Genomic DNA, 12,956 nt, shown 5'->3' with positions numbered 1-12,956 from the left:
AGTTGGAAACGACGAACAGATTTTTGTCTCATAACAAAGATCAAAAAATAATAATTGCATTTCTAAATTATTATATTTTCCTAACAGAAGGAAAAATATTTTTTAGTTTATGACGAAACTGAATAAAATCTCTTTCAGCATTGAGATCAACGTTTCATCAAAATTATAAATATGTGACAGCTGACAATTACTCACAACTGTCAGTTCCAGCAATTAAAGCGGCTAAATTTGCAGATTTCCGGAATCACTCCAATTAAATTAATCATCATTTTCACAATTAATATATTTACTCGTTGACACCGTTAGTTTATTTAGATTATGATAAAAAAAATACGAGAAACTGACGGGCGTTAAAAAAAATGTGCTCTGGTGGCCTGGAGCTTGCTTTTGTTTCAGTATAGCGTAGCTCGTAGCTGGCAAATATAGAAAGAGTGTAGAACGAAAGAGTGGAAGTGGACGGACATCATTATGAAGTCGAGAAACCGTTGAGTTCAAGAAATGATATAAAATGAAGTATAACTTCAATTGAAAGTATAATCAAAATCAGGTTATGCATCTAAAGGATTATTTGTCTACTAAAAAGACGACGTACATATAAAAGAGAGAGAAAAACACGGCCTGCTTAACCACAAAGTTATTTGAACACTCGTTAGTTGTAAATAAACAGAAAGCAAAATCTTACAACAACAAAGGGACAATCACAACAAGAAATTTAATCAAGTTTGATAGAAGAGTCACATTCGTGCCTCAAATTTCAATTTCACTAGAAAGTATTCCTGCGACCTATATCAGGAGTGAAGTTGCTATCAGTAAAGTCGGTCGTGTACACTAATATCATTGATATTACGTCGGATTTACTCTTTGTTGTAAACATTGTCGTAGAAGCTGTTTACAAGTGTGCACACAAAATAAATAGGTATGTCTGCCTTATTTACACAATTTTTATCAGTTTTTCGATGGCACATTTATTTATTGCAGAGACCCATTTAGCATAAATATTTGGTAAAACGAATATGACTTCGAGTAAACAAATGTCACCTAGCATACGTGTTATGTGTTCATTAACCATTTAGGCGTTCACGTGTAAAATTAAAACAACTTTTAAGGAAGTGTTGGTCTCTCTTGGGTCGCTGAACATTCGTGTTATTGATTAACAAAACAGAATCAACAAAAATTCGTTCTAATGAGATTTTTGATTCCGTTATGTGAAATCGTTACGTGAGTTTTTTTAAACATTCTTATTTAACCGAAATGACAAAGAAAATTATGTAAATATTGTAATAAATGATTTTCTCTTTTAATTAACTGTGAAATAGTTGCACGCGCTCATCCGCCCATTTTTTTCAAATAAAACAAACAGCTTTTAAATTCATATTTTCTGTTGTAGCTGAAATTTATTCGCACAACTTCGGAGATTGTGCGATAAATTTTATTGTAGAAAACAAACTCCAGTCCTCACAAAAATTTTTTGCCACTTTCGCAAACACTTATGAAATTATGCATTCGAGTAAAAATTTAAATCCCGACCATAAAAATTTCAAAAATGCATTAAAGTGCAAAAAGAAAGTACAGAAATGATAAATTGCTTGATTATTGCATAACGCGCCTGTACGAACTGTGTCAGATTTAATGTGACCGATTATTAGTATCTACTCTATTATCACAAAATGGCTTCCTTTTTAAAAGCCAAAAAATTGATAATAATCTATCAAGATTCCTTGGATGTTTCTGTTATCTTTCACTCCCAATCTCTAGTTACAGATATCAGTGAGAACTTCTTTACATGTCGAAAATTCACGCTCTACTACTCACTTTTAAACTTTGTTGTTAACGACTTAATTTTGTAACGAATTAAATACACACACGGTTTTTACTTTCTTCATAAATCCATTAACATATTAAATACCTTTTAAATTTTCTTTCTACGTACTCAAATGCAATCACTATGACATGCATACGAAGCAGCGCAACAGCGAATCGTGCGTTTACTTTCCTTCACGATTTTTACTCCGACGAAACAATAACTGGAAGACCATTCATAATTCCTGGTGCGTAATGACGACAACTTGTGCTCCGGTTAATTAATTTTATTAATTAAATTACAAACGTGTGAAAACTGGTCGCCATAAATTAATACAATCACGACTGATTAAATAAACTCCACTCAGTACAATGTTGCATTTACTTAAACTCCTCCACTTCTTGGCCGTCTAGACCAGCATTGCTTCGATCCGGAGCGTCCGCGAGCATTCTCCTGCCAATCTTTAAGGATGGTTTATCGGTGTCTGTTTCGGCATTTTCTTGTTCTTTTTGTTCTGCGGTTTCTTCTTTGGATTCAGTTTCTGTCGCACACTCACTGTCAGACATTTTTTAAACAACTTTTTGTTGCTAACTAACTACTCGAGACACTTCTATCTACAGTACTTAGATAATGAACACTGCACCTATCACAAAATATCGCGGTTAAATAGAGTTTAAAATAACGATTATTTACATCTAATGTACCCAATAGCGGCTCGTGAAGTAACAGTGTTACCGTCACATTTTTATTCTTTTGCAGCTTGAAGTCAGGTCAAATTAGGTCAATAAATATTATCTTTATTGCGAAGCAGTTACGATTGATAAAACGGTGTCAATATATTTTTTTAAATATCTGTAATGAAATTTTGTAAGGTGACAATCTCGCCACGCCACTGGTTTCCAGTATGTGTCAAATGCGGCTAAAGAATTGTTTAAACATTATAATGATAATTTTAATACTATACAAATTGTTGTCATCCTGGCTTATTTGATGATCTTGAAATAAAGTTTTGCAATGACGCATTGCAGAAAAATTAGATCCTGTTGCTTATATTTTATTTACAGACGGAGGCAAATGGAAAATTATTGTCTATAAATGAAAACTAAAAGATAGAAAACTAAAATTGAGACAAGCCACTAAATTATTTTAATATATGACGTTAACAACAAGTATTGTGAAAAAAAATAGTACCTGCTCCACATACAGTTAATTTCAAAATTATAGAGTACACCTAATTTTCTTCACTGTGTAATGCACTTACATTTTTTGTCAATGATCAATGTCAATTTTGACAAACAAAATGCCTAATCTAACCGAAAACGCGAAACGCTCATTCTTTCCAAATTAGAAGAAGGGTGGTCGATCCGAAGGGTAGCCCAGTATTATAACATCGCAAAGAGCACCGTGTAGAGGATAAAACAGACAATATTATGGTGTTCTAAAATATCAGCGACATTTTATGTTGTCAAACTTACCTAACCTATATAAAAAATATGACGCTCAAATTTCTAAAAGGCATCTTTACAGGTGAAAAAAATTGTAACAAATCGACTTCTTGATTTTTGAGGTGTACTCGATAATTTTGAATTTAACTGTACATAATTATTATCAAAATTTATAAATAACCTTCAATAAGCTGTCGATCAAGATTGATTTGTGATTAGATTACCAAATAACTTATAAACAAGGTGAGTCTGCTAATTTTCTAAATGTTTAGTTTCATGAAGTCTTTAGTTCATTTTCACAACATTTATTCACGATGATTTATCTTTAAATAGAAATATAAAGAAATTTAAATTCACTTTCTATAACCATGGATAAGTCTCACAATGTATCAAAATAAACAATTAAATTTTATTTCTCACAATTGTTATGTCTTGCAGCATCATTTATATCTTTGAGGGAAAATGATTTTTGCTCACATCAAGAACACAAATGTTCTTTTTTGGACTTGCTATTCTACATTATATTATTTATTTACAGACATACAGAAGTGTATGTCTATGTTTAACTTATTTTCTTATCTTGGGCGTCCTCGCAAAAGTTAAAATACCTAGGTCAGTTTATTGTATTTCCTAAATAGATTATTTGATAACATAGTAGATATAATAAATAAGTTGTCTATGTCCAGGATGCGTTTGTTCTCTAAAAACAAACCAAATAGTTTTTTCCTATTCTAGAGTAAACACTTACGTTTATTGTTACTCCGGATCAAATTCTTTTTCTTCTTTTCCATCTAACGCCACGTTGGTTCTGTCAGGAGCATCCAAAGCTTGCTTTCTCGTTCTTACCAACGGCCTCATTAGAAATTCATTCCTGCTCCTACATTCGTCTTCTACTACTTTAGCGTTCGAACATGCGTCAGTTTCTGTCGTTTGAGGCTCTTGATTGTCACTCATCGTGAATTTTTGTCGTACGTGGCGGTCTTGACGAATTACAAAATAAGTGTGAATAGTGAATAATTTTCCATTCATTTAAATAAGTAATGGCATATGTCTAAATATAATCAAAACCCGCCTTCGAAAAAGAAACTGTTTGATTACTGATTCATGTGTCGGCTTTGTTGTGAAGAGTTTTCTCATGGGCATGTGAGATTTTCTCAGTAATTTCGATTTTATTGACGGATCGTTATGTCGCAGATCTCATTATTTCGAAGTAATGGTTTATTGCTGATCCTGGTGGAAACCACAAAATTGTTTAAATATAACTGGAACGGGGTAGATGGCGTAAATATTTAGCGCTTACGTCAACACATGTTTAGAAAATTGAAACGTAATAATTGGAGTCTAAAGCGGAAAAACCAGACCGGGTAATCTTCAAATTTAGAAAATCTAACGCGTCAACAGTTATTGTTTGTTAGTTATTTTGACGCAAATTTAGTGCTTTAAAAATTATTGAATATGTTTTCTGTTGGAAAATTGCTTTCTACCTATAGAATTTTCTTTTTTGAGACAGAGGAGCAAATCAAAAAGTGTCTAAAAAGATCTGCTACCACAGTCAATGGAAGATTTTAAATCAACTGAAGACAACGTATAATAAAATAAACAGGCAAGAGCAAATAGAATTTATTAATGCAAAAATTATGGAGGAAGCCTGCATCACCGTCTATTTTCTAAAAAATGCAACTTTATAATGTCGAAAAAAGTGTGCAGTGCTTTTTAAAATAACAGTTTGTAAAAAACTTAATAAAATGCTGTAATAAAAAATTCTGCTGTGGCTTTTGTCCTAATGAAATGTTCCAATATTGCTGGCTATAAAATATTTTTTTTAATTTGAATAGGTAAAAAATATTTTGAATATTTTTTAAAATCTATAATTTTGTGACTTAATCTTTGAAATATTTAGCAACAATAAAATACTGAGTTCGTAAACTTTTCCAATAATCATACTGGAAACGCTGCTAATGAAAGGTAAATAATATCGTGATTTTATTACGCTCATAAGGATTTTTGTTATGGACCGAGTCTGTCATTTAAATGTGTGAATATATACCTTTTTTTAATTCTTTGCATCAAACAAATAATTGTTTTCCACGTATTAAAAATTTGAAAATATGAATGCATATGCATGTATGTATTCTAATTCTAACTACACAACATAAAGATTTATTGATTTAAGTTCCTTTAGCTTTGTAATATTGCATACAGTGAGTGCTACAGTTTATCTAGAAGAAGAGGATTTTTATGTGCAAAAATAGAAGACCAAAGAAGAAATATTTCATTCGGAATTAGATAATACGTCATTAGATTGTGACTCAAATTGTAGTGACGGTTCGATTATTATTATTGGAGGGCGCAAGTACAATTTTACACCGAAATTCCCACAAAAAAGACTATTAAACGATAATTGTTCACATGGCTGAATTTCAATATTTCATATTAACAAAGAAATTTTGATATTAACAATCTAAAACAAAAAATTTAAAAAACCTCCAGAATGTACTCGTACATACATTTTTAAAATTAATCATAATTCATATTCAAACTGATTTTTTTATGGCATTAAAAAAATATAATGATGTCATTGCGTAAAAGCGGAGACAAGCCAAAGAATTAATCGTATCGGAAAATGTTTCTTTAGAAAAATGAAGCTGGTTCGTCTGTTCTTTTCAAGAAGCTCAACGGAAAAGAAAATATTTTCATTATTCCAAAGTTTTTGCGCTCGCGTCTGTGAACTGAACTAAACTTTGAAAATAAATCATTTGCATTCTTATTTATTCTTACCATGAGGTTCCAGATTTGCCCGGCATCTAATGTTGGTTTTTTTGAACCAATTAAATCATTTTTTCTCCGTAACTTCAATGACGTTGTATCTGCACAATCAAAATTAACAAACTAGTCACTCCAATTTCGCAAATGGTAATACATACCAAAGTCTACAGTCAATGTCAAATATTTAATATGCAATGAAATGATACTTTGCTAGTTCTAAAATGTCGCAAAAGTTTTAGGGTTTATTTAATATGTTATGGAAGACAAATAAATTTAATACAAGTTAATATTAGTTTAGCTAAATATTGACCCAAAAGTAAATTTTTGCATTTGTGTACATATTTGGAAAAGTATAAATAATGTGCAGCTGAAGTTTTGTGAACCAGAATAGTAAAAGTGCTACAACTTAGAACAAAGATGAGCGATTTATCACAAGAAATTGCGTGTTCAGAACCAAGCACGGTTCAAGAAGACGAAAACTTGGCCAACAGGCCTAACAGAACATTGCCGAAATGTAAACGTCAAACTCTAGATAGCCCAAATAGAATCAATGTTGGTCTGAATGGAGAAGAGGCACAGGAATTTAAAAAATAATCGTGCAAGCTTTTCTTTATTTTAGTTTGGAACATATTTTCCAAATATGTAATTTTCATCAAATTGTGAAATAAGAATTTAAAATTATATGTATGTGTTCCTGAAATTAAATTAATTAAATAATAAAGGTATATGTCCTACATAGTTTATGCTTATTTCGATACACATTAGATCAATTCCCACAAATTATGCTTTTAGCAATAATTGGTCATTCCGCGAATTACTGCAGTTTTTCGCTCGGTATCATTATTTTTTAAATTTTACATTTGTTATAGAGCGTAATTAAATACTTATATGCTATTTCGAAAAAAGGAGCCCAAAAGATTTTTTATAAAAGGTTATAGCAGTTCGGGTTTTTCTTTTTCAGCGTTCGATATCATGAAATCTCTTCAAAATACAAAAAAAAAACTGCATAGAAGATTTTTTTTATGCAAGAATGATCAATGTTTATTGTAGATATTTGATTTTCAGAAAATGTCAATAATATGTATATTTTTCTAATTTGTAAAAATAAACCATAAATGTTGAAGCATTATCAATTATCATATTTTGATTTCTGCCGAAAATATCCAAAAATTCTCTCGATACGGTATTGTGCGTACCAGAGATTTTTGGGAACTTCTTTTTTCTTCCATGGTTTCTTTTTAAGGCCAGTTTATATTTTACACTGGTATCTGTTATTTTTTCAACTATATATTTTTTTCTAACCAACTAATATGCGAAACACTATCACCTCTCTCACTCGAACCTCAAATAGCGCTTATTTTCATCCCCTGAACGCCAAATTTTCTCTGTACTGCTCCTTTATTGTTATCTAATACACGCCGAATAAACAGGTATCATTGATTAAACGTGAATCATAAAATGGTCGAACTCAACTAAAAGACAATTAATTGCAAATAGAAAATTCCTACAATATCACCAAGCTGATAAAATTTCATATACAGTGTGGAAACTTTAACTGGAATAAAATTCATAACTTGGACATAGGTGATATTTGACAAAATCCCGAAACAGGTCGATTTTTGTTTTTCCTTGCCCACATTTTGGCGCATTTGGTTTTTGCAAATCTGCTCCCGGAAGCTCGCAACCACCCTTAACTTTTTTTTCCAAATGGAAGGTTATGCCAAGTGATACCTCGTTTGAAAGCCCACTTTGCACAGATTAAAACGCACTATTTGTTTCCTGAACGTTTTCAAAGCCTACGTGCTAAAAAATTTTAAAATTTTAAAAAACAAATGTTCAAAATGGGCACAGTTTGTTTCTTGGCCAATTGCAGATCGATAGTAACATGCATCTCTTACGTTACGTTTTATAACATGTCCGGTGTGATTTGTCTAATTTCATGCCTAAAACCGAACAGTATTGAAGATCTTAGACAACGTATTAGAGATTAAATTAGGCAAATCACACCGGAAATGTTACAAAACGCAAAGGATGCATGTTACTACCGATTTGCAATTTGCCAAGAAAGAAACGGTGCCCATTTTGAGTATTTGTTGCATTAAATAGAATTCAATTTATAAAATTGGATTTATTTTTTTAGCACGTAGGCTTTGAAAATATTCAGGAAATAAATAGTGCATTGTATTCCTTGCGAAGTGGGCTTTCAAACGAGGTGTCACTTGTCATTTTATTTGACATTTATCGGTGCAGTTTAGCTAAATATTTTTTTTCTGAAACTTCTTGATCTTTGAACTGCTGATAATCTTGTAAAGAAATATCTTTCATTTTCACAAAAAATCTACGTCAACAAACCTTCGCAATATAATAATTAACAATTCATTTATCAGCTCCTAAGCTGATTCAGTATCCATTGATTTAAACAAAGCTGCTTTTAGTACAATTACTATTGATTCATTTTTAGCTAAATTACAATGCAGTGTTATTATTGAAAATGTATTATGTATCTTGTATATCTTATCTTTAAATCCTATAAATTATTAATTTGCTAATTTCACTTTGAATTTGCATATTTTGGTTAGAAGAAAATAAAAAAATTTGATGCTTTTAGGTACTTGTATATTTTTTACAATTACAGTTTAGTGTTTGCTGTTTACTATTTTTGAACAATTTAACTATTTCTAAATTTTTAAAATACATTATTGCACTTACGTAGTGATACAAAAAATATTTTTACATTTTGTCTCTTTTACTTATTCCGATGAACCCATCTTAACATGTTTAATATTACCGAAATTCCTTCCTTTTTACTTCAACAAGGCGACAACTAAGCTAATTTACAATTTGTTTTGCCTAATGCCAACAATGTATGCTTTAGTTAGTTAATTTGTTTAATGAACTTACAAATAAATAAATTACTACATACGTGACGAGCAAATAAAATATGTACCACAAGATACCAATGTGTAATTACTAATTAAAACTTTTCCATTGCCTCACATTCTGTATCAACAAAGACGGGGCAGTCCATGATCATACCCACGGGGTGTACCATCGTATCTTCCCCACGTGCACCGGTACTACTTCCCTCGGGAACCGCAACGCTTTTTTCGGCACCTTCTTGTCCATTTTGCTCTGTCGCCTCTTCTTTAACTTTCTTTGCACACTGGTTATCTGCCATGTTTCTTTGAACAAAAACTCGACACACTACTAAGCACAATGTTTTGATAGCGAATAGTGTATTTTTTACAAAACCGCTCAGTTTGAAGTTAAAAAAGCACTTGTTTATTTTTATTCGACGCTGAAGTTTTAAATTAGTAGCGGTACATCAAAGCTTACAGAACCGTTTTAGAATAGTATAAAATAATCAATACATATCTACATGTGCGATAAAATAGACCCAGTAAATACATGACTACAATATTTAGTAATCAGAATTTTTCCACTTCTTTTTCCTTTGGCCGAATAAATCCGGGAGCATTCTGCATACACTCTGCGAAACAAAAACAAAATTATTTAGATTTTTTTAAATATTATTAACAACTCTAGTCAAATAATCGAATTATGTTTTTCTTTTTTTTAAACACACATTGTGGTTGAGCTCATGTTAAATTTTTCATAACGACCTTATTAGCCGGTATCGTTCCTACCTGCCAGCAGGTCAGCTCCTTTTTTGCTAGTAAGTTTTTTGTAAGAACAAACAGATAAGGAACAGATAACATTAAACATCTCACGAAACAACACGTCGTTTCAATTCACGGCCTTTTGGCAAACGTTTATACCTTAAACAAACTAAAACGGTCCTTCGAGAACTTCAATATCGACATCATACGTAACACATTGTAAAATTGAAAATCGTGTATGATCTTGTGGTCATTTAAATAAAGAATAGAGACCAAATCCGACTTTAAAGACAAAACGGTTTAATTATTATTGATTCATATGATAGGAATACATGTTAATAATTATTTTTATTAAATTACTATTGTATTAAATTAGTAATACAAACTACAAACTACTAAATATCACTGAAATAAATTCGAGTTAAAAGCTTTACTCTTATAAAATAAAACTTCAAAGTGAGCATGAGGAAGGAGCAACCGCTGTCCTATGAGGAGATGTCTAAATAATTGACATAATTACATAAAGGGTTTGCATAAACTGTACCTACATATTTTTCTTATTTATTTAATTAATATGAATCAATCCATATCATTTTGAAAAAAACAGACGAATAAAAATAGTATATTATGTTATGAGGAGCAAAAATGGAGTTTTATGTGCTGAGGCTGGTAGCAGCCAAAGCACATAAAACCATTGTTGCTCCGAATATCATTTACTACTTTTTCTTCAAACCTTTATAACAAATTATTTCAGAAATGTTAACAAACCAGGTAGGAGATTGGGTAGACTGATAAATTATATTAATCTAGCTCGTTTTGCAAAGTTTTGCTATGACTATGACTAATATAAACAACGCTGTGAACAAAATGCGAAATAATTATCCGTCTGTCATAATTGCTGATAATAATTATTTAAAGCTCTTTATATGATTGACGCTTGTAACAGCTTTTATGCTTTAAAATTTAAATAAACGATCGGAATATTTCCTCTCAAGATACAAACAAACGAAACTCTTGATCATTTTCTGTAAACAGTTTACTAAAGTATTAAAAAAAAATAGTATATTATACACCAAGGTGAAGAAGTTTATGATTATAGCCAGAGCGCCAAGATTAGAGCCCGAGGCGTGCCGAGGGTTCTAAGGAGCGAAGGCTATAAGGGACTTCTTCACCGTGGTTTATATACTATTTTTTCCACTACTAGATACGTTAAAACCCTTTCGGATAATAATTATTAATCAAATTATTTTGTCCGATGCGACGATCCGAGTTCTCATTTTTCAACGGTTGCTATGAAAATCGTCTACCTTAACCAATGAAATCAACGAAAATCTTTCATTGCTAGGTGACGGCTGTTCATTGTTCACCTAGGTTAATAATGAAAAATATTATTAACCTTGAGAGAGAAATTCTACTTCTAGGGTCGGTTCGAGAGTCAATAATGAAGCCTTCTGAGACTAGTAGTGGAAAATAGTATATTATGATACAAGTTTATAAGGAAGCCTTTAAAGCACGCGCGACGAATTTAAGAGCACGACACGTAGCGGAGTGCTTTTAACGCCGCAAGTGCTTTAAAGGCCCTTATAAACGTGTATCATACGCTATTTTTTATTATATCTGCACTACAATCTGAAAATTATAACAAAAAAAAGTAAACTGAAATACCTTTTCGGAGGCAATCTGTGTCATTAATCGTTGATATAGAAATGGTCAATTGTTGTTGTTTCGTTGCTATCATAAATCGTGTATCAATGTCTATTTATCATTGTTCAAAATGTAGGTGCATTTGTTGTTACCTAAGCAACCCTTAAAGCTTTAGTGTTTTAAAGGCCCTTTTTCGCACGCATTTTAGTGTCAAAAACAGGGATTATGATTCAGGTATAATAAAAAATTTATTAAAGTATTAGTCAAGTGATTCAATAATCATTTCATTTTTAAGAAGGTATTTTTACTGTTATCGCTTAATACTCAGTATTAACAAACCATCATCGATACAAATAATCAACGTTCTCACTTCTCAGATATTTATCAATCAAAAAAATGACAATGAAATCAATCAAAATCCCACTAACTTTATTGTTACAAAGTGTAAATACTAGTCAGTGCAAGTGAATACGTACATGAAAGAACTAGGTACTTATTAAAATTCTTCCACTTCTTCACTATCAAGGTTAATAAAGACGGGAGAATCCACCAACATACGAGTACAAAGCTTGGGGCTTGCCAAGGTCTTGTCAGTACTCTTTTCGAGGTTTTCCTCTTCTTTCTGTTCTGTACTTTTTTCTTTCTGGTCCGTTTTCGGCGTACAGTCCTTATCCGCCATTTTTCTTTGATAAAAAAGTACTTTTACCAGATTTTATCGAAACGCTACCAACTACAATAACCTTATATCAATACTGAATTCTATTGTAATCGCTACGGTTAAATCAAACTCACGGTACTTAAAATAGCGATTACATATTTACTTCGTTCAGTGTGGAAATTTTCACCCAATGGTTATTTGTCGAGGTTGGCGGAGCGATCTCAGAAATAATCATTTTGTTCTTTTTACATTAAATGATCGTTCTTGTTAAATAAATTAATTATTAAGTATTAAGTTTATAAATACTACCGTTGTTGGACGAAATGTGAACAATAAAATTGTTATTACAACTGATAACAACGCGATCCATCACTAGTTTCTAGAATTTCGGGAGTGGGTACAAAATCTAGATAACCAAACCATATTAGTCTTACTTTACTCACACAAATGATTCCATAGAAAACCTTTTTTTATTTTGCATTCATAACGGACTCATTGGAAGACCCAAACGAGTGTCGAAACAGCTTTCTGGTGATACGCAACTTTTTACGTTGTAATGTTGGTAATTATTCTGAACAGATGATAATACATATAAACATTCAATCATAACCTCAGATTCTGAGACTCTAAACCTTGAAGCGAAATGTAATATTAATGTATTAGATATACAGGGTGAGTCGGGAGGAACGGCCGAAATCTCATAACTGTGTTTACACGTGAAAAAAACCTAAAAATCCTCATAGGTTTTCATTCAATTTTCATTTGTTATTGCGTAATTAAAAATTGTATCTAGCGTTCTACTTGTATCCAAATATTCGCTTGTTTTCACATTCAAAACATTTTGTGATCAGCGTATGTCATTTTTGAGGCTAAAAAACATTTGGCTGGTGGAAAAATGAAGTGTACAAAGTACAGGGCTTTCATAAATGATTCATACATCAGGTGCGATGTGACTCCGTGTATTTAAATGGAGACACAGCCTTCTTCTGATATGAAAGCCCGGTACAAGTGGACACTCGGAA

At 31.7% G+C, this 12,956-nt stretch overlaps 1 protein-coding gene and 2 long non-coding RNA genes across 18 annotated transcripts in view; 2 read left to right on the top strand and 1 right to left on the bottom strand.

The window, feature by feature from the left end:
* Positions 1-12,956, top strand: part of Glut1 (Glucose transporter 1) — a 201,663-nt gene that overhangs the window by 156,302 nt on the left and 32,405 nt on the right. The gene's annotated exons all lie outside the window — the stretch shown is intronic.
* On the top strand, positions 132-6,746 carry LOC138124811 (uncharacterized). Its single transcript, XR_011157281.1, has 2 exons — positions 132-916; positions 4,757-6,746. It is a non-coding gene; the product is annotated as an uncharacterized lncRNA (long non-coding RNA).
* Positions 8,607-12,668, bottom strand: LOC138124788 (uncharacterized). 3 transcript variants are annotated; one of them, XR_011157271.1, is made up of 4 exons: positions 12,369-12,383; positions 12,069-12,313; positions 11,753-12,006; positions 8,607-9,502 (listed from the first exon to the last, which is right to left on the bottom strand). It is a non-coding gene; the product is annotated as an uncharacterized lncRNA (long non-coding RNA). The 3 variants fall into 3 exon arrangements; XR_011157270.1 differs by having other exon boundaries at positions 12,069-12,668; XR_011157269.1 differs by lacking the exons at positions 12,069-12,313; positions 12,369-12,383 and having other exon boundaries at positions 11,753-12,062.

This window comes from Tenebrio molitor, chromosome 1 (genome assembly GCF_963966145.1).
Source record: "Tenebrio molitor chromosome 1, icTenMoli1.1, whole genome shotgun sequence".
NCBI classification, from domain to species: Eukaryota; Metazoa; Arthropoda; class Insecta; order Coleoptera; family Tenebrionidae; genus Tenebrio; species Tenebrio molitor.
This window is presented reverse-complemented; position numbering and strand designations above follow the sequence as displayed.